Source organism: Narcine bancroftii, chromosome 4, assembly GCF_036971445.1.
Source record: "Narcine bancroftii isolate sNarBan1 chromosome 4, sNarBan1.hap1, whole genome shotgun sequence".
NCBI lineage: Eukaryota > Metazoa > Chordata > Chondrichthyes > Torpediniformes > Narcinidae > Narcine > Narcine bancroftii.
Window position 1 is genome coordinate 203486009 of NC_091472.1, and position 19022 is coordinate 203505030.

At 41.9% G+C, this 19022-nt stretch overlaps 1 protein-coding gene across 1 annotated transcript in view; it reads right to left on the reverse strand.

Annotated features, from left to right (window-relative positions):
• The window catches only part of LOC138760033 (transcription factor HES-5-like), a 74473-nt gene extending 62495 nt beyond the window's left edge, over positions 1-11978 (reverse strand). Inside the window, exon 1 of the mRNA XM_069930459.1 lies at positions 11922-11978. The gene's annotated coding sequence lies outside the window, so the exon portion shown is untranslated. The remainder of the gene's footprint in view (positions 1-11921) is intronic.
• Between the last annotated feature and the right edge of the window lie 7044 nt (positions 11979-19022).

Here is a 19022-nt window from a genome sequence, read left to right on the forward strand (position 1 = left end):
GTCTTCGTATTTCGGAATCTAAGCTCGTAGGTTGAGGACTTTTTTGAGTGAAACACGGCAGGCTGGAGACACTGTGATTGTAGTAAACACACAGAAACGCTGGAGGAGCTCGGCCCGTCTTTATATCTCAAGAACTGCCTGCCTGGTCGATGCTTCAAAATTCAGATTTAGTGTTAAGACACCAGGTTTCAATTCAATATCTGGTGTAGAATCTATGCGGCAACCGGCGCCTCCCGCGGGGTTGATCGCTGTGCTCCAGGCCACAACAAGCCCCAATCTCAGGTCATGCGTTTGTTCCTGCCGTCCCTGAATTATCTCGTATTGAATGACAGAGGGAATAGATGTGTCCGAAAGTAAAGCGGCCACTGTTTTGTGCATTTTTAAGTAGCCAGAAATTCAAAACCAAACCCCATCAAACAACTGGCAACATGTAATTGATGCCAACCGGCACCATGATTTGCCTTAATCAGGTGACATCCAGCCCCACGATTCATAAGCGAGTCGAAAACAAGCTGAGAAGCCACTTCAGTCAGAAAATGTGACCTTGCTTTAACACCAGTCAATTGAAATGGGTTGTTGCATTCGGGTGGACAGTGTGTTGGTTATTTGCGTGACTTGTGACTTTAATCGGCACTTAATTTCTTCCGTGGGAAGTTTCGCTGATGTTTTCATTGCAAATTATTGAACTGAACGAGCTGACTCCTATTTTGTAGATTTAAACGCAGAAATTACAGTCAGTCAGTCGCGTTCAACGACCATCGCGCTGGGACAAAACGATCCTGCACTAGGCCTGGGGCCAGTTTAGAGAATGACAACGTTTACTGGTCATCATCTTCATGCTTCCCGGTTCTCGTCTGTTTTTGGTCCAGCAAGAGCAGCGTGAGACGAGGTCTGGGAGTTTCAGGAAGGTTCCCCGGCTCCGGATCGGGCAACAAGGGATCTTTCACAATATTAAACGTACAATCGGTGGGCGCCGCAGACTATCATTGCGCCATAATATTGGGAAAAGGAACAAGGTTGAGTGTTGGCAGTAAGTAAAATATATTCTTTCTGAGATGACGTGTGAAAATAATTAATTGAATTACAGTGGGCAATTTGTTTCTCCGAAAAGTTTCCTTCCTGGAAACAGTGGGGATTATGATCGACAACTTCAAGATGAACAGAAAGATAATTTCAGATTTGCTGCATCGTGTTGGAAGTTGGAGAAACATTGGTTTAACTTTGATTGAATTTACCGTCATCTTGACGCTGGCACATGACGTTAGTTGAACCGACCCAAAATGTTTTGCCGTTGATTTTTCGTTTGTATTCAGGCCCTAATAAGCTTTTCCTGGTTAAACCTTTCACCATGTTCGTTGAGCAGCAGAGAACTCCAAGTGCAAATGCAGGAAGTGAATTTTCAGAGACATGGTTCTGTGTGCTTGAGGTAGACTTAAAATATGGCAGGAAATCACAAAAATAGGTGGGATCTGTTTTGGGGCGACACGGTTGGCGTAGTAGTTGTAGCAATGCCTTTATAGAGCCAGACCAGATTCTGAATCCCACCTGTCGGTACCGTCTGCATGGGGTTTCCCCGGGGGCTCCAGTTTCCGCCCACTGTTCAAAATGTACTGGGGGGGGGGGGGTTGTAAATTAATGGGGTGTAAATCCGTGCACGGATTTGTGGGCCGAAATGGCCTGTTACAGGACTGCAGATCTAAATTTGTTTTAAAATCTATAACACTTGTAAACTGATGAAGGAAAGGTTGGCGTAGTGGGTGGCACAATTAGCCTAGCAGTTAGCACAACGTTGTTACAGCGCTAGCGATTGGGACTGGGGTTGCAATCCCGCTCTGTCTGTAAGGAGTTTGTACGTTCTAACCATGACTGCGTGGGTATCCCCTACAGCTCCTGTTTCTTTCCACCGTTTGAAAATGTACTGAGGGTTGTGAGTTTTTTTAAAAAAAGGTGTAAATGGCTTATGACAGAGCTGCACGTGTAAACATAGAATATGGACAATGACAGCACAGTACAGGCATTTCTGCTTTCGATGTTGGACCAACCCATATTCCATTTAAAAAAAACACTAAAACCTCCCTCCCCCGTAACCTCTATTTTTCTTTCATCCGTGTGCCTGTCTGAGAGTCACTTAAATGACCCTAATGTTTCAGCCTCCACCACCATCCCCGACAATGCATGCTAGGCACCCACAAACAACTCTTGTGTATATTTATTTTTTTAATCTTACCCCTGACGTCTCCTCTAAACTTCTCTCCCTTAACGTTTTACACATGTCCTCTGGTGTTTGCTGATCCTGGCCTGGGAAACAGGCGTTGGCTGTCCACCCTATTTATGCCTCTCATAATCTTGTAGCCCTCTGTCAAGTCTCCTCCCATCCTTCTACACTCTGAAGAGAAAAGTCCCAGCTCTGCTAGCCTTGCCTCATAAGAATTGTTTTCTAATCCAGGCAGCGTCCTGGTAAATCTCCTCTCCACCTTCTCCACAGCTTCCACATCCTTCCTATAATGAGTTGACCACAACTGAACACAAAATCCCAAAGCATTTGAGCAACATTCAGAATCATATGGCCTTGGATTTTCTGTTAGCAAAACAAGGTGGCACGTGTACCATTGTCGGTTCTGACTGTTGCTAGTATATTCCTAATGTAACCACTAATATTTCTGTTATTATTCAGCATGTTTCGAATTCTGTTCGTGAGCTCCAGCGTCTGGGTATTGTGGCCAACAAGGATAGTTTGAGCCTTGGTTGGAATCCTTTTTCATGGTTAACTGGTACATTTGGGGGGTTGGGCCACACTATTCTCCGTTGGTTGCTCCCTTTATTGCTTGTTTTTGTGATTATTGTAGTTTTGATTTCTCTTTTACGCTCTTTTTGTACTCTTATGCTTGTCAAGTCTCGTGTCTGACAGCCTGTGATCAAGGGGTGGAATGTAATGGAAGATTCATAAATTAGATCAGCCATGATCGTATTGAATGGCAGAGCAGGCTTGATGGGCCATTTTTGGCCTACTCCTGTTCCTACTTCCTATGTTCCTATATTCTAACCTGCTTTTTTAATTTGCAGCTCTGGGTTCTGCAAGGCTAAGAACCTGCTTGTTTTTAGAATCAGCAGACATAAGCTAAATTCCACCGAGGTGCCAGAGATGCTGTTATCTGAAGAAAGGACACCTGTGTACCAAGAACATTTAATCTTCCTGCTTGTTTTGGTCACAGACTGTCAGAAACCTAGCCTTGATGCAAAATAAACCATTGTATTCAAAGTGATAAGCTGAAAATTATATTATTTGTTAGTAGTCTAACATGCTAGCTTGCTCACTTATCTTTCTTGCTGTGCTGGGAATAGGTGCTTGGGTAAGCACTTTTTGGGTAATATAAGCCATGGTCCCGCTGCTGAAGTTTGAGACTCTGAGAGGTGACATCTCTCAGCAAGAAGAACTTCTAGAGTCCAGCCAATGTCCCAGTCAGGGGAGGTGGAGAAGCTGCTACCGGCGCCCTGACAACCTACTACAAGTGTGCAGTCATTGCCTCGCTTCGGCAGTTGGGACCAGTCCAAGTGTTGATAAGTATAGTTGGGAAGGGCTTGCATATTGTAGTGTGAAATCAGCATTTGAATTTGTAATAAACTTTTGTATAATCTGAACTACTCTCGGTGTGTGTGTCTATTTTCTTTCGGTAGCTCAAACACTGACCAATCTAAAACGAACAAAGTGAGAGGTACAAGTTTACCCAAGACAGTGATCTTTAAGGTAAAGGTTCCATTATTGGAACATAATACTATATTTAGAATGTAACATACATGAAATTCTTTAACATTTTGTCTACTGTGAGGCAGACTGAGAGCCACCACTTCGTTCAGCGCCCCTCACAAAAACCTACAGAACCTGGTGTTCCCAGGTAGTCTCCCCTTCCAAATACTGAGCCTGCTTAGCTTCTGAGGTGTATTCAGGCTATTAGCAGCTTTGTAGAGATTTGTAGAGTTGCAACATTATCTCTCTACTCCTGAACTCAATCCCCCTATTAATGAAGCCCAGCATCCCATCTGCCTTTCTTCTTAACTATCCTATCAATCTGTGTGGCGACCTTGAGGGATGAATGGATTTGAACTGCAAGGTCCCTCTGTTTATCCACCCTCTTAAGAAACTGACATTTAATCCTGTATTCAGTCTTATGGTTTTTCCTTCCCAAATGCATCATCTCGCACTTATCAGGATTGAACTCCACATGCCACTTTTCAGCCAAATTTTCATCCTGTCTCTATCCTCTTGTAACCTTCAACAACCTTCAGCTCCATCCACAACTCCTCCAACCTTCATATCATTCGCAAAGTTACTGACCCATCCTTCCACCTTTTCATCCAGGTCATTTATAAAAATTGCAAAGAACATGTGTCCCTGCGGCCCCTCCACTAGTCACTGACCTCCAGGCAGATACTTCCACTTTTACTCTTTGCTTTGTTCCTGCAAGCCAATTTTTTTTAACCATACAGCCAAGGTTCCACTGATCCCATGCCTCATTACTTTCTGGATGAATCTCTTATGGGGGAACTTGTCAAATGCCTTGCTAAAATTCATGCAGATTACATCTATCATCCTATCCTTATCAATTTCTTTTGTTACCTCATCACAAACTCAATTAGGCTCAGGAGGCATGACCTTCCCTTCACAAAGCCACACTGATGATCCTTGAGTAGACTGAGTTTCTACAAATGCTCATAGATCCCATCTTCATTCTTGTAATCCTTCTGTTCTCACATACGCATAGAACATCTTGGGGTTCTCCATAATCCTACATGCCAAAGCCTTCTCATGCCCCCTTTGATCTCTCCTAAATCCTTTTTTTTTAAAGCTCCTTTCTGGCTATATTTCTCTTGAGCCCTTCCTGTTTCTGCTTCCTATATCTAACATATGCTTCCTCCTTCCTCTTGACTAGTTGTCTGACCTGTTTCATCAGCCATGGTTCCCTTTTCCTTGTCCCACTGGGACAAACCTATCCTGAACCCTACACAAGTGGCCTCTAAATTTCCTCCACATTACGTTCTCCACAAACGTTGGTTTGTTACCAATTTACTCTCACCAGTTCCTGCCTCATCCTATCACAATTTTCCCCTTCCTATTTAAGCAGTTTCCCATTTTTGTCTGATTGCTTTCACACAATCTGTGAAGAGCAAAGCAGGGTGGTCATTTCAGGTTCTCGACACCAGGGCAGGCCTACTCTGTTAAATTCATTTTTCTCTCTACAGAAGCCACCTAAATGGTTGGGCACTCTTTGCATTTTCAGTTTTGATGTCAGAATTTCAGTAATATATACGAATGGTATTTCACTCTGCAACAAATAGCTGATTTCTTGAATGTAATTTGGTCCAATGGTTGGTCTAAATTTTGATTTGAACCATTTAACCTCTTTATTTTGAAAAGATTCTCTCTCATTATTTCAGTCATTTGAAGTACCCGAGGCAACTTTCAGCTTCCATGTACTCTCCAAGGAATCATGGGCCAGGAACAAATCGGGCGACCGTCAAACATTGAAGTTGCAGCCCAAACTTGGAAATCCCAGAGAAAATGATTCTCTGCATCTTACCTTTACACATCTGTGCATATTCCCTTCTTTATTTGGCCCCGCACTTCTTGAACTTCAGTGTTCCTGAATAATGTGTCCAATCTTTCCTATGTTTCATCAGAACCCATGCCAACCAACAATCGCCATGTGCTGAAGGGGATTCTTTATTTTTTATGATGCATTAGTTACCACGCCAATAATGTCAAATTATTGTGTCCTCGTGGTATTTTTGTTTCATGAAGTGAAATCCATTGTGGAAGGAAGCATGAGAAGAGTCAACAATGCAAGGAAACAAGACAATATGGAAAAGGAGTCCCCCACCATCTCCAACGTAATTATTCAGGCTGATGTGTTTCACCAGTGCCTGTCTTCTTCTTGAGGTAGGTTAAAATGAGTATTTCTCAGTTCTAGTTCTAAAATGGCAGAGTGGTTAGTTGTAGAAAGTGTGCACCAGCATGTCGATAAGGTTGATGAGATGACAAAACGGAGATGTTTCTTCTGTGGTTTCTCTTACCATTCATGGGATCACTGTCCAGCATGTGAGGCTACTTGTAATAAATGTGCCAAGAAGGAGCACTATCCCTGGGTGTGCAAATCCAAGGCTTCACCAAGCTCAGTGGCCACAGTGGTCAATTCTCATGTAATGTGCCACAAGGACTCGCTCAAGCCACAACCTTTGTGACTAAGTGGGAAAAGGTTAATGCTCTGTTGGATTCATGCAGCACTAATAGTTACATTAGCGAGGAAGTCATACAGAAACTAAAACTAGAGGTTCACCCATCCAGTAAAGACTGACTCAGAAAACTTTAACCACTACTTCCCAAGGATATGTAGTGGTTGACCTAACTGTTAGTCTTAATAGCCAGTCATACACTGCCACATGACTTGGTGTATTGAAGGACCTAGGTTCTGACTTAATACTTAGCCAGGATTTCCATTGTCAGCATCTGAGTGTGAATGTGAAGGCGGAGGACCCTTGTCTGAGCTAACTGTGAATGGTGCTGATCAGTACTGAGCACTGACAGCAGCAAAAATAGAAGAGCCATCCCTTTTCTCAAACCTATCACCAAGCTGTAAACCCAATTGCTGCCAAATCGAGATGCTTTAACAAAGATGATCAGGACTTCATTGCAGAGGGAATTCACCAATTACTTTCAGAAGGCATAATTGAGATGTGCATATCACCATGGCGAGCCCAAGGGGTAGTGGTGAAGGATCTTGCCCACCGACACAAGAAGCGAATGTGTGTGGATTATTCACAATCAATCAACACATGGAACTGGATGCTTACTCTTTGCCAAGAATTGACAGAATGGTGAATGAACTTGCCAAATATAGTGTGTTCTCTTCCTTTGACCTGAAAAATGTCTACCATCAAGTGTCACTGAAGGAGTCAGATAAGAAGTATACAGCTTTTGAAGTCAATGGACGTTTATACCAATTTTGTAGGATTCCATTTGTATTCACAAATAGGGTAGCTGCCTTCCAGTGGGCTATGGATAAGTTAGTTAGAGAAGAAAAACTGCAAGGTGCCTTCCCTTACCTCGATAATATAATTATTGGTGGACTTGATCAAAATGTAAAGAAATTCATAAAGACCATCCAGCCAAAATCACCTAACACTTAATGACCATGGAGTCTGTGATTTCCATTAATGTCTTTGGATACTGGGTGGGGAAAGGTATCTTTTGGCCAGATGCTGAAAGACTTTGCCCACTACAAGAGCTTCCTCCACTAGAACATTTGTGATCATTAAAAAGGGTATTCGGGATGTTTGTTTATTATACCAAATGGATTCATGGGTTTTCTAACAAGATTCAACTGATGGTAAATACAGAGAAGTTTCCAATGGAGGAAAAGGCCCTGAATGCCTTTAACTTACTAGAGAGAGAGAGAGAGAGAGAGAGAGAGAGAGTTGGAGGAAGCCACCCTGCAGTCAGTGGATGAAAACTTACCCTTTGAGGTAGAGTGTGACGCATCTGATGTGGCTAAGAATAACTTTGCAATATTATGTTTTCCCCACCTAAACAAAAAAAGGCACTAGCAGTATCAAGGAACTCTTTTCAGGACTACTCCCATCCATATTGATTGGGAGGTTTTGATACATAACCAGAGCTCATTAGTTCTCATGGAGCTGTTTCAACATCCTCCACACTGTGTGAATGTGAAGGCGGAGGACCCTTGTCTGAGCTAACTGTGAACAGTGCTGATCAGTACTGTGAGGACAGCCTGTTGCATTCCTTGCAAAGACACTACAAGGAAGTGAACTGCTCTACCACATTGTAGAGAAAGAAGTGATAACATTGAGGCAGTGCACAAATGGAACCACTGCCTGACATGACACCACTTCAGCTTGGTTACTGATCAGAGGTCAGTGGCCTTTATGTTTGACAGTAAAAAGCATTCAACAATAAAGAATGAAAAGATTCAAGAATGGAGATTGGAACTTGCAGCATTTAGTTACACAATCAAGTACTGTCCTAAGAAAGAGAATGTGGTCCTTGATGCTTTTAGTTGGGCGTACACTTGTTCAGCCTTTACTACCCCCACACTCGCTGACATTTCCAATGGACTTTGTCATCCAGGAATAACTCGACTGCTGCATTTTGTTAGAGCAAAGAATCTCCACATTTCTACAGAAGATGTCAAGAAGACTTGTGCTTCATGCAGGGTCTGTGCTAAACGAAAGCCTCAGTTCTACCACTCACCAGGAGGGATTCTTATCAAAGCCACAAAAGCTATTGATTTCAAGGGACCCTTGCCCTACAGCTTCATGTTACCCATATCCACTTGCAGTAGTTGATGAGTACATGTTTCCCCTTTGCCTTTCCATGTCCCAATATTCACTACAACAGTGATCAGATGCCTGGATCTGCTATTTGGCATATGTGGAATGCCAAATTACATACTCTGATTGAGGCACAACCTTCATGTCCAAGGATCTTAAAGATTATCTCTCCCAGAAGGGGTTTGCCACAAGTCATACTACCCCATACCACCTAATCAGGAATGGACAGGTAGAGGTTCAACAGCATCATATGAAAGGCAGTCAGTTTGGCCTTTATATCACGTAACTTGCTCAAGAATCATTGGGAACTGGTGCTTCGCAAGGTACTACACTCCCAAATATTGCTGTTGTGTACAGCAACAAATACTACACCCCATGAATGTTTTTTTTTTGCATTCTAACTGCCGCTCACCCCATGGGAATTCACTGCCCTCCTGGCTAATGAACCCTGGACCTATACTACTAAGAAGATTGGTGAGGAGTAACAGCAGCCCACTTGCAGATCAAGTTGAACTCCCAGTAATCCAACATATGCAAACATCAGGTACCCAGATGAAGGGGAGTCCACTGTGTCTGTTCGTGACTTGGCACCTTGTGCAGGAACTCGGGTAATCCCCACATCTCCGATTGTGGAACAAGATAAAAGAAATCTGGTGAAGCCAATACTTGAGGAGGAGGAGGAATATGTGACGTGGCACAGTGTGGAGGATGAAACAGCTCCACGAGAACTAATGAGCTCTGGTTATGTATCAAAACCTCCCAATCAATATGGATGGGAGTAGTCCCGAAAAGAGTTCCTTGATACTGCTAGTGCCTTTTTTTGTTTAGGTGGGGAAAACATAATATTGCAAAGTTATTCTTAATTATGAATGAGCATGCATTTCATATTTAGCTGATCCTGGCTGCACTGCTCCTCAGGTCACCTGATCTCTTGCTCTAATCAGCTTCTTGCTGCTGCCATGCTCTTTTAAAAATTCTAATTGCTTTGCAGAACTATTAGCTTTGTTTTCTTCCCATTTAGATTGTATAGGGTGTAGAATAATGAGCATAAATCCACTTATGTCAAATGTATGAGCCAAATAATTTTAAAATCTAATTTTCGGACAGTAATTATAGGATTAAGTTGAGTGAAGTTTGGAAAGCAGCCCCGTGTTTTTCATTCTCAAAACACCTATGATTTTTTTAATAAAAAGAGATGCAATTTTCTACTCGGGTTGCCGGTGTAACGCGATGTAGCGCTGCAGACTCTTCTGATCCAAGGACCCGAGTCCGCGTTGAATCCCGGCTAGTTGGGGTTTGCATGTTTTTCCTGCCAGTCACGGCGAGGCTCTCCTCCCATAGCCTAAAGGCACGCAAGTGGGTTAATAACTTAAATGATCCATGACTGCAGGGAAGTGGTTCGAAGAGAGAAGTGGTTGTTAACAGACGTGCATGAACAAAAGACGGCTGCATGAGAAAAACTGCAACACCTGGGTGGCCCTCCTGGGGTCCAGGGGCGATTATTGGGGCAAAGGTGATGGCCAAATCTCTGCGTAAGGCAGAGAAACCAAGATGAGTCACGTCCTTGTATTCATGTATACATAAATAATGTTGGTCTCTCCAGTTCTTAAACTATAAAAATGAAGAAAACTCCTGTATAATTTCGGATTTGTCCCAACACCCTCAATGCACACAGCAGCTGGACTCCCAGAACAGCTTTACTACTTTGAAGCGGGTTTTGCTGCATTGGAAGTATTAAGGTCAACTCTTACCCGCGACTTCTTTTCAACCAGAACCTCGGACCCCCCTGCCGTCTTCAGCAGACGAAGTCCGCGAAAAAGGGCTGGTGTGTTTGGCGAGTGAGTTTAATCCGGGCGCTGTGAACGTTGAGTGAACGACCGAGCGCTAAGGAACGGTGTTGAGTGCGAGCAGTTACCAGACTCAGCCTCAGACTGGAAGGTAAACCACCGTTACTGTGCCTTTTAACCACTGCGGGGAAGTGGTTCGAAGAGAGAAGTGGGTATTAACAGACGTGCATGAACAAAAGACGGCTGCATGGGAAAAAAGTGAAACTCGCGCAGCCCTGCTTAAAAAATATAGCGTGAACTCAAGTTGTATTTGATGACGGAAATTTGTTGAGACTGCTGAGAAATTTTTATCACCATTGGTTTATTGTACTTGATTAAAATCGAGATAATAGATTCGTATTAATTAAAAATGGCACTTGGGCGGCGTTATTGGTCTGTTCACCTTGAACGCCGTCCTAGTGATAGAATGCCATCGTTGATCGAAACCTCCAGTTTAATTCACACACGGTTCATCCAACTAAGGCAACCCCGTGTCGATTATGTCCCTTGCATCTGACGGACAAAGCCAATCAACCCATCTGAATTGCAAACCGACTTCCCTTCGTTCTGTTCTGCTCCAGGAAGTTCAAGTATTCTTTTGATGCTCGTTTTCCCCTTGGGACTGATCCCAGTTGCGATCAGACATCGCCCTGAAACTGCAGTAAGACTCGCCGAGCTGGCACGTCGCACAGCGCGGATCCTCTGGGCACCAGGTGGATGTCAGGAAGGGAGCTGGCGATGTTAATCACTTCGCGACAGCCTGTTCTCCATCGGGTCCTGCTCTCCACCGTGCGGCGCCCACTTAAACCGGCGCGGGAGGGGAAGCGCCAACGCAGACCGGGTCTGAGCACAACCTTAGTCTTCGCTCCAGGGCTTCGTCCTAACAAGCTCCGACACGTTGAAAAGAAGTTGCAGTTTCTTGCTGGATGTCTTTTAAAAAAAAGAATCAGCTCCTTCCTGAACAAGCACAGGAACCGATTCATTTATTGAAACAGCAGAAGAATTAAAACCCACGGGGCGCCGCACACTCAAGAGGAACAGCTCAGAAAACCTCCATGAGCTGGGAGCATCCAACTTCAGCGCACAAAGTGGTCCCAAGCTCCAGAGATCGTAGAAGGAGGAAATCGCCACCTCTCAACCTGGCTCCGTGACGCGCATTTTTAACAGTTCGTTGCTCGGCATCATTCTAGATCGCAAGGAAATGAACTTCTTTGGGAGATTTTAATAGTAGTGCCCGATTATTCTCACAGAACTAAGTCTCCAGTGTTGGGGCTGGGAGGAGGCAGGATGATGATAGCCATCGGTTGCCAGAAAATCAAGGATATCTCGGTATTTTCAGGACTATAATGGAAATCACACATGATATTGTAGAAATATATGCTTACTTTAAAAAAAATTAAATATCCCGTCAAGGAAATTAGCAAAACGGCTTTCGCCTCCTTTCTGTCCACGACCTTTGTGAAATGGAGCTCGGCAATCCCATGTAACAGGAGTCCACGCGGCTTCTCCCAACCCAACCGCAAAAGCCCCTTCTTCTTAGCATTAAAAAGGCAAATAAAGGAAAGGCAAACCACGAGAAACTGGAGGGTCCATCCATGGTCAGAAATGGCCAGACATTCAAGCTGCCGTGTAAAATGGAATTAATTGCCCGGTTAACACCCCACTCACGTGTCCGACCCGGTCAGTGTGGTCCAAATCCAACTGGGTCCCTGACCTACCTCAGAGGTTGTCAGGGAGCTCAGTTAAACTTACCGAGGATGCGTGCACTGGCGGCTTGAAATTGAAAATGGCCGACCCGGTGGTTCCAGTGACGTCAGTGCGTGCGTGCGTGCGTCACCGGGCTGCATCCAATGACTGAAGCATTTACCTGACAGTACTACAGCTTTGCGGAAACTGCCAAAATGTTTGGCCTGGAAGTCAGCCTGAAGAAAACTGAGGTCCTCCATCAGCCAGCTCCCCACCATGATTACCAGCCCCCCCACATCTCCATCGGGCACACAAAACTCAAAACGGTCAACCAGTTTACCTATCTCGGCTGCACCATTTCATCAGATGCAAGGATCGACAACGAGATAGACAACAGACTCGCCAAGGCAAATAGCGCCTTTGGAAGACTACACAAAAGAGTCTGGAAAAACAACCAACTGAAAAACCTCACAAAGATAAGCATATACAGAGCCGTTGTCATACCCACACTCCTGTTCGGCTCCGAATCATGGGTCCTCTACTGGCATCACCTACGGTTCCTAGAACGCTTCCACCAGCGTTGTCTCCGCTCCATCCTCAACATCTATTGGAGCGCTTTCATCCTTAACGTCAAAGTACTTGAGATGGCAGAGGTCGACATCATCGAGTCCACCCTGCTGAAGATCCAGCTGCGCTGGGTGGGTCACGTCTCCAGAATGGAGGACCATCGCCTTCCCAAGATCGTGTTATATGGCGAGCTCTCCACTGGCCACCGTGACAGAGGTGCACCAAAGAAAAGGTACAAGGACTGCCTAAAGAAATCTCTTGGTGCCTGCCACATTGACCACCGCCAGTGGGCTGATATCGCCTCAAACCGTGCATCTTGGCGCCTCACAATTTGGCGGGCAGCAACCTCCTTTGAAGAAGACCGCAGAGCCCACCTCACTGACAAAAGGCAAAGGAGGAAAAACCCAACACCCAACCCCAACCAACCAATTTTCCCCTGCAGCCGCTGCAACCGTGTCTGCCTGTCCCGCATCGGACTGGTCAGCCACAAACGAGCCTGCAGCTGACATGGACTTTTTACCCCCTCCATAAATCTTCGTCCGCGAAGCCAAGCCAAAGAAGATTGCAGCACAGCAGAGTTGCTTAGCCAGGATCTGAAGATCATTTCCTTCCTGTTCGCCATTTGGACTGATTTGTCACTTCCAGTGAGTGTGAGGCAGAGAAGCAAAGAGAGTTTGAGAGAGAGGAGGAGTTATACCTTCTGGTCCTAATGAGAGGTCAGGTTAGCCCCTCCATTTGATGAGGAAAGTTGCTGAGAGTTTAAAGTGGCCAAAGGACCATTGGACCCTCATGTTACAATGCATGATGAAAGGGAAAGCTTAACAGGCTTACTGTGCCTTTAAAATCGGACAAGCTTCTGATTATGACACTCTAAAGCAAACTGTGCTTAAGGTTTATGAATAGCTTCCAGAAGCTTATTGTCAAAAATTTAGGAATTTAAGAAAATCAGTGAACCAGTCTGATATGGATTTTGCATAATGACAAAGCTTTGTGCATATCAGCAAATATAAATGATGAGCATAATAGACTGAGAGAGCGAGTGTTAGTTGATGAAATTAAAAAGTGTGTTCCAGTGATATAAAAGCATGTTTAGATGTAATGGGAGTGGAAACCTGGCAGGAATCTGCTAGATTAGTGCAAGTAGGCCTTAACCCACAAGGCTAAATTTGTACCAATTAGAACTTTCCAAAGGGATAATATGGACTATCTAAGTAAGTCATAAAATAAATCAGGAAGATGAAGGGAAGCAAGAAAAGGAAAAACCTTTGTGTCCCCTTTGCCACTGTTGTAAAAAAAACCTGGTCACGTGATAGCATATTGTCTGAGCTGAGAGAAAAGGAGGCAGCACCAGACTCCTGTATTCAAAGAGATGGAAAACATAGAAGTCAAAAGGGATTCAAACCTGCTGGTAACATTTGGGATAAATAATTTGGGTTTTGGTAAAGGAAGTGTCTCATCATGCTCAGTGGCTACATGACATCATGTCATGTTTAAACTTAGTGAAGATTAGTAACAGTGAAAATCCTTCGAGATACTGGGAGTGACCAGTCACTCAAGTTGGACAGTATTTTGGAGTTTGGTGATGAGGCTGCCACAGGTGAAATAAATTTGATTCGAGGTCTGGGGGGTGATCCAGAGTTGATACCTCTGCACAGGATAATGTTGAAATCAGAATTAATTGATGGACCTGTTACGATATGGATCAAGTTTACCAGTGGAAGGGGTCTCATTATTATTAGGAATGACCTTGCAGAGGATAAAGTTGTCCCCGTGGTGCAGTTGACAGCTAAGACAGTCATTCATGAGACAAAGACAAATATGGATATCTATCCAGCCTGTGCAGTGTCTCGAGCTATCGCAAACATTTATGATGTGTTGTTGGGAATAAGAGAGGCTCCCTCAGATAAAATTTTTAAAGTCTAGGAATAGGACCAACAGCTTTTAATTCCTGAAAAAACTTGAAATGTAATTTTCAAATTGGTTAAATACCTCTTCTTTATGTACCTGCCATTCTCTCCTACAATTTAAGGTAGTCCATAGTCAAACTATCTCATTTTTATGTAGATGTATTTCTTTGTTGTGATAAATGCAACAATGGAGATGCTTCATTAATTCATATGTTCTGGACACGTAGAGTCTTGGGAAATATTGGAATGAAGTATTTCAAACTTTCTCTGCACTTTTTAAAGTTAATTTTAAACCATTTCTCTTAACTGCTTTATTTGGATTTGTTGGAGAGAGTAACATAATGGTTATGATATCTGAGTGACATGTATTAGCTTTTATTTCTCTTATGGCTGGGTGGGCGGTGTTGCTCAGAAGGAGGGACATTACCCTGCCTCATCATGCTCAGTGGCTACATGACATCATGTCATGTTTAAACTTAGTGAAGATTAGATGCTCAATTTCTGATTTGAATTTAAATTTTCAAACTCCGTGGGGACTCTTTTTGAATTACTTTTATAATCCTTGATTTGTTTAGAAATGTAGAATAATGAAGTAATTTATCATCTGATAAGAATTGTGCCTTTCTTTTTGGGCAAACAGCTTCTTTCTTGGTAGTGGATATAGATTTCCTTTTTTATAATGAATTAATATAATATCAATTCAATAAAATATGTTTGATTTAAATGTGGACCTTTGAAATTATATGAGTTAAGTGTAATGTATCTTTTTGAATTTTAACCTATATCCATATGTACTCTGTAATTTTGCTGTGAAATTTCAATGTAAATAAAAATATTGAAAAAAAGAGCTATGGCCTAAAAGCTTGCCAGTGCAGATGGTGTTGTGTTGACTGATTTTACAGGGACTGGAATCTGTGATAGTACAAAACCACATTTAGGTTGTAAGGATTGGCCAAAGCCTTTACCTCATTCTTTGTTGGACCAGAGTTCTGGTGTTAAACCCGAGTGTAAGGATTTGTAGTAATCCCTAAAAGAGTTTAGAGCAGGGCAGAAAGAGATCCCGATCCTACTGAAGAGAGAGATACAGCTCTCTCTGATGATGAAATTAAGAAAGTGCCAGTTGGATATTATTTAAAGGAATGGATGTTGATGAGGACGTGGAGACCCCCTTAGGATACTGCCAGTGAAGAATGGGCAGTTGTTCACCAGGATGTAGTTCCTGAAGCCTTTAGGGATGAAATTTTAACCTTGGCCCATAGCACACCCTGGGGTGGTCATCCTGATGTAAGGAAAACTATGTATAGGATTTTGAAGCAATTCTATTGACTGCGTTTAAGAAAAGATGTGACATTTTGCTGGACCTGTCACATTTGTCAAGTTGTGGGTAAACCCAATCAGGATCCCCCACTGGGTCCATTACAATCCATTCCTGCTTTTGGTGATCCCTTTCTAAAGTTGTTGGCCCATTGGCCAAGAAGAAAGCTGGGAATTAGTATATGTTAATTGTCATGTGTACAGAGTCCAGGTTTTCACAAGCAATACCGCTTGGAAATGTTAAAGCTAAAACTGTCAAAAGCTCTTACAAAATTTTTCACTTGAGTTGGTTTGCCTAAATAGATTCAGTCAGACCAGGGAGGTAATTTCATGTCGGGGCTGTTTCAGCAGACCATTTACATATTGGGAGCTAACCAGATTACGTCTCCTGCATATCATCCAGAATCTCAACAGATCTAGAAATAATATGGCAGTGTGCATTACTGCAGCAGCTCATGCTGCTTCTTTGTGGTTTGTTGTGTGTGTTTTCCTGAGTGTGTGTGTGTGTTTGTGAATGTCAGTTTTGGATGGGCAAGTTCTACCAACAGCTGGCAGGTCCTTCTAAACCTGTGGGCCAGCGTATCAGGGTTGCAGTGAGTGCATTTCTGCACTCCTGCAATGGGTTGGTTGCCAGGGAGCAGAGGGCCACAATACAGGGATCATATTTTGGTTGTCTGCCAGTTGCTAGTGGTGTTCCTCTGGGGTTGGTGTTGGGATCACTTTTTATGTTGCATATTAATGGTGAAGATTACAGAATGAATGGCTTTATGTCCAAGTTTGCAGATGTAATTTTTCGGGATATAAACTGAACTTAAATAAAAGTGAATTATTCCCTTTTAATGGATGGGTTCCTATTTATGATAGCTTGCCTTTTAAAATAGCTAGAGACCATTTTATATATTTAGGGATTAAGATTACTAAAAAACATAAAGATTTGTTTAGGACTAATTTTTTCCCTCTATTGGACCTGATCGGCAGTTTACTTACCAATTGGTCACCATTATCCCTATCCATGATAGGCCGAATTAATGCTATTAAGATGATGATCTTACCTAAATTTTTATATATATTCCAAGCTATACCTATTTTTGTTCCTAAATCTTTTTTTGATAAGGTCGATTCTAAATTGTCCTCGTATATCTGGCAAAACAAGAATCCTAGATTGGGGAAAAAATATTTACAGAAATCTAAACCAGAGGGAGGGTTGGCATTACCCAACTTTAGAATTTATTACTGGGCAATTAATATTAGTTACTTAAGGTATTGGTTGAATTATTCAGAATTATCTCTAAATCCCCATTGGGTAAATTTAGAAATTAAACTGATACAAAATTTTTCAATTAGCTCTATTTTGGGAGCTGCTCTCCATTTTACTCTTACTAAATTATATAAACAAATTGATAATCCAATGGCTAAACATACACTACGTATATGGTTTCAATTCCGGAGATTTTTTGGCCTAAGTCATTTTATCTTGGAAACTCCTATTGTACTAAATTTCCTTTTTCATCCCTCATTAATTGATCAAGCTTATTTACTCTGGAAAGTTAAAGGTATAACATGCTTTTCGGATTTATTCTTGGATAACTCTTTCATGTCATTTGAACAATTATCCATGAAATATGATTTACCTCGATCTCATTTCTTTCGATATTTGCAGATTAGGAGTTTCTTAGTTTCGACTTTACCCTCTTTTCCCAATCGGGAGACTACGACTGTTTTAGAGGATATACTATATTCAAAATTCCCTCCAAAAGGTGTGATATCTAAATTATATAATATAATTACAAAAATAAATTCTGGGACTTTTGAAAAGTTTAAAAATAATTGGGAAAGAGAACTCAACCTTCATATTTCCAATGAAAATTGGAATAAAATTCTGCGACTGGTAAACTCTTCTTCTCTATGTGCAAAACATTCACTAATACAGTTTAAAGTTGTTCATAGAGCTCATATGTCTAAAGATAAACTCCATCGCTTTTATTCTCATATCGATCCTATATGTGATAAATGTCAATTGGAAATAGCTTCCCTTACACATATGTTTTGGTCCTGTCCCTCTTTACAGAATTATTGGAAGGAAATTTTTTCTATTATATCTACTGTTTTGAATATTGATTTACAACCACATCCCATTACTGCAATTTTTGGATTACCTATGATAGATTTGACTTATTTATCTCTTCCTGTGGATCGTATGATTGCTTTTCTTACACTAATGGCTAGAAGATCTATATATTGAATTGGAAAGAGGTTAATTCTCCCACTGTTTTTCAATGGTTTACCCAAACTATACTATGTTTAAATTTAAAGAAAATTAGAAACTCTGTCTATGAATCCCCTTCTAAGTTTGAGTTAACCTGGCGACCATTTATTCAATATTTTCATTTGTGGTGAGTTGATCTGGCTCTGTTTTCTTTCTATGATTATGTATGATAATTGGGCTGTAAGATGAGATCGGAGTGATCGGCGTGGTTTAGCTATATCTGTAGGTTTTTTTTGTTTTTTTTAAGTTTTTTTAATTCAGATTTGTTTTTTCTTCTTTTTTGGGGTTTTTTTTTCTCTTTTTTCATATATTGTTATTAATTATATCTTTTTTTAGAGATAGTTCACACTCTAAACTGATCTAAAAATTTTTTTATGATATATTTTTATTCTGTAATATTATTGTTTAATATCTCTGTATTAATTCATTACTTACTATGTATTTTTTATATCTCTTTGAACTGTATGTGTTTATAAATAATAATAATAATAAAAAGATTGAAAAAGAAAAGAAAGAAAGGAAAGTGTCACATACTTGGACATAAAAAATAAACAGGAAGACTATTTTCCAAATGGGGATAAAATAGAAAATACCCAGATGTAAAGGGACCTGGGAGTCCTCATGCAGAATAGCCCGAAGGTAAACTTGCAGGTTGAGTCGATAGTTAAGAAGGCATTCATTTCTAGCAGAATAGATGCACTGTTCAGGCTTTATAAGGCACTGGTGAGACCTCACTTGGAGTATTATGAGCAGTTTGGGGCTCTTCATTTAAGAAAGGATGTTGGATAAGATTCATAAGAATAATTCCGGGAATGAAAGGGTTTTCACACAAAGAGTTCTTGGCCTGTACTCGTTGGAATTTAAGAAAATTGGGGTACATCTCATTGAAACATTTTGTATGTTGAAATGCATGGACTGAGTAGATGTAGAAAGTTTGCTTGCCATGGTGGGAGATTGTAGGACAAGAGGGCACATCCTCAGGATTGAAGGTCGACTGCTTGGAACAGAGATGAGGAGGAATTTATTTAATCAGAAGTTGCCGCATGTGGAGGGGGCGTGGCAAGATGGCGTAGGGAGCGGACGTGCATTCCCGGTCTCCCCCAGGCAGTTATA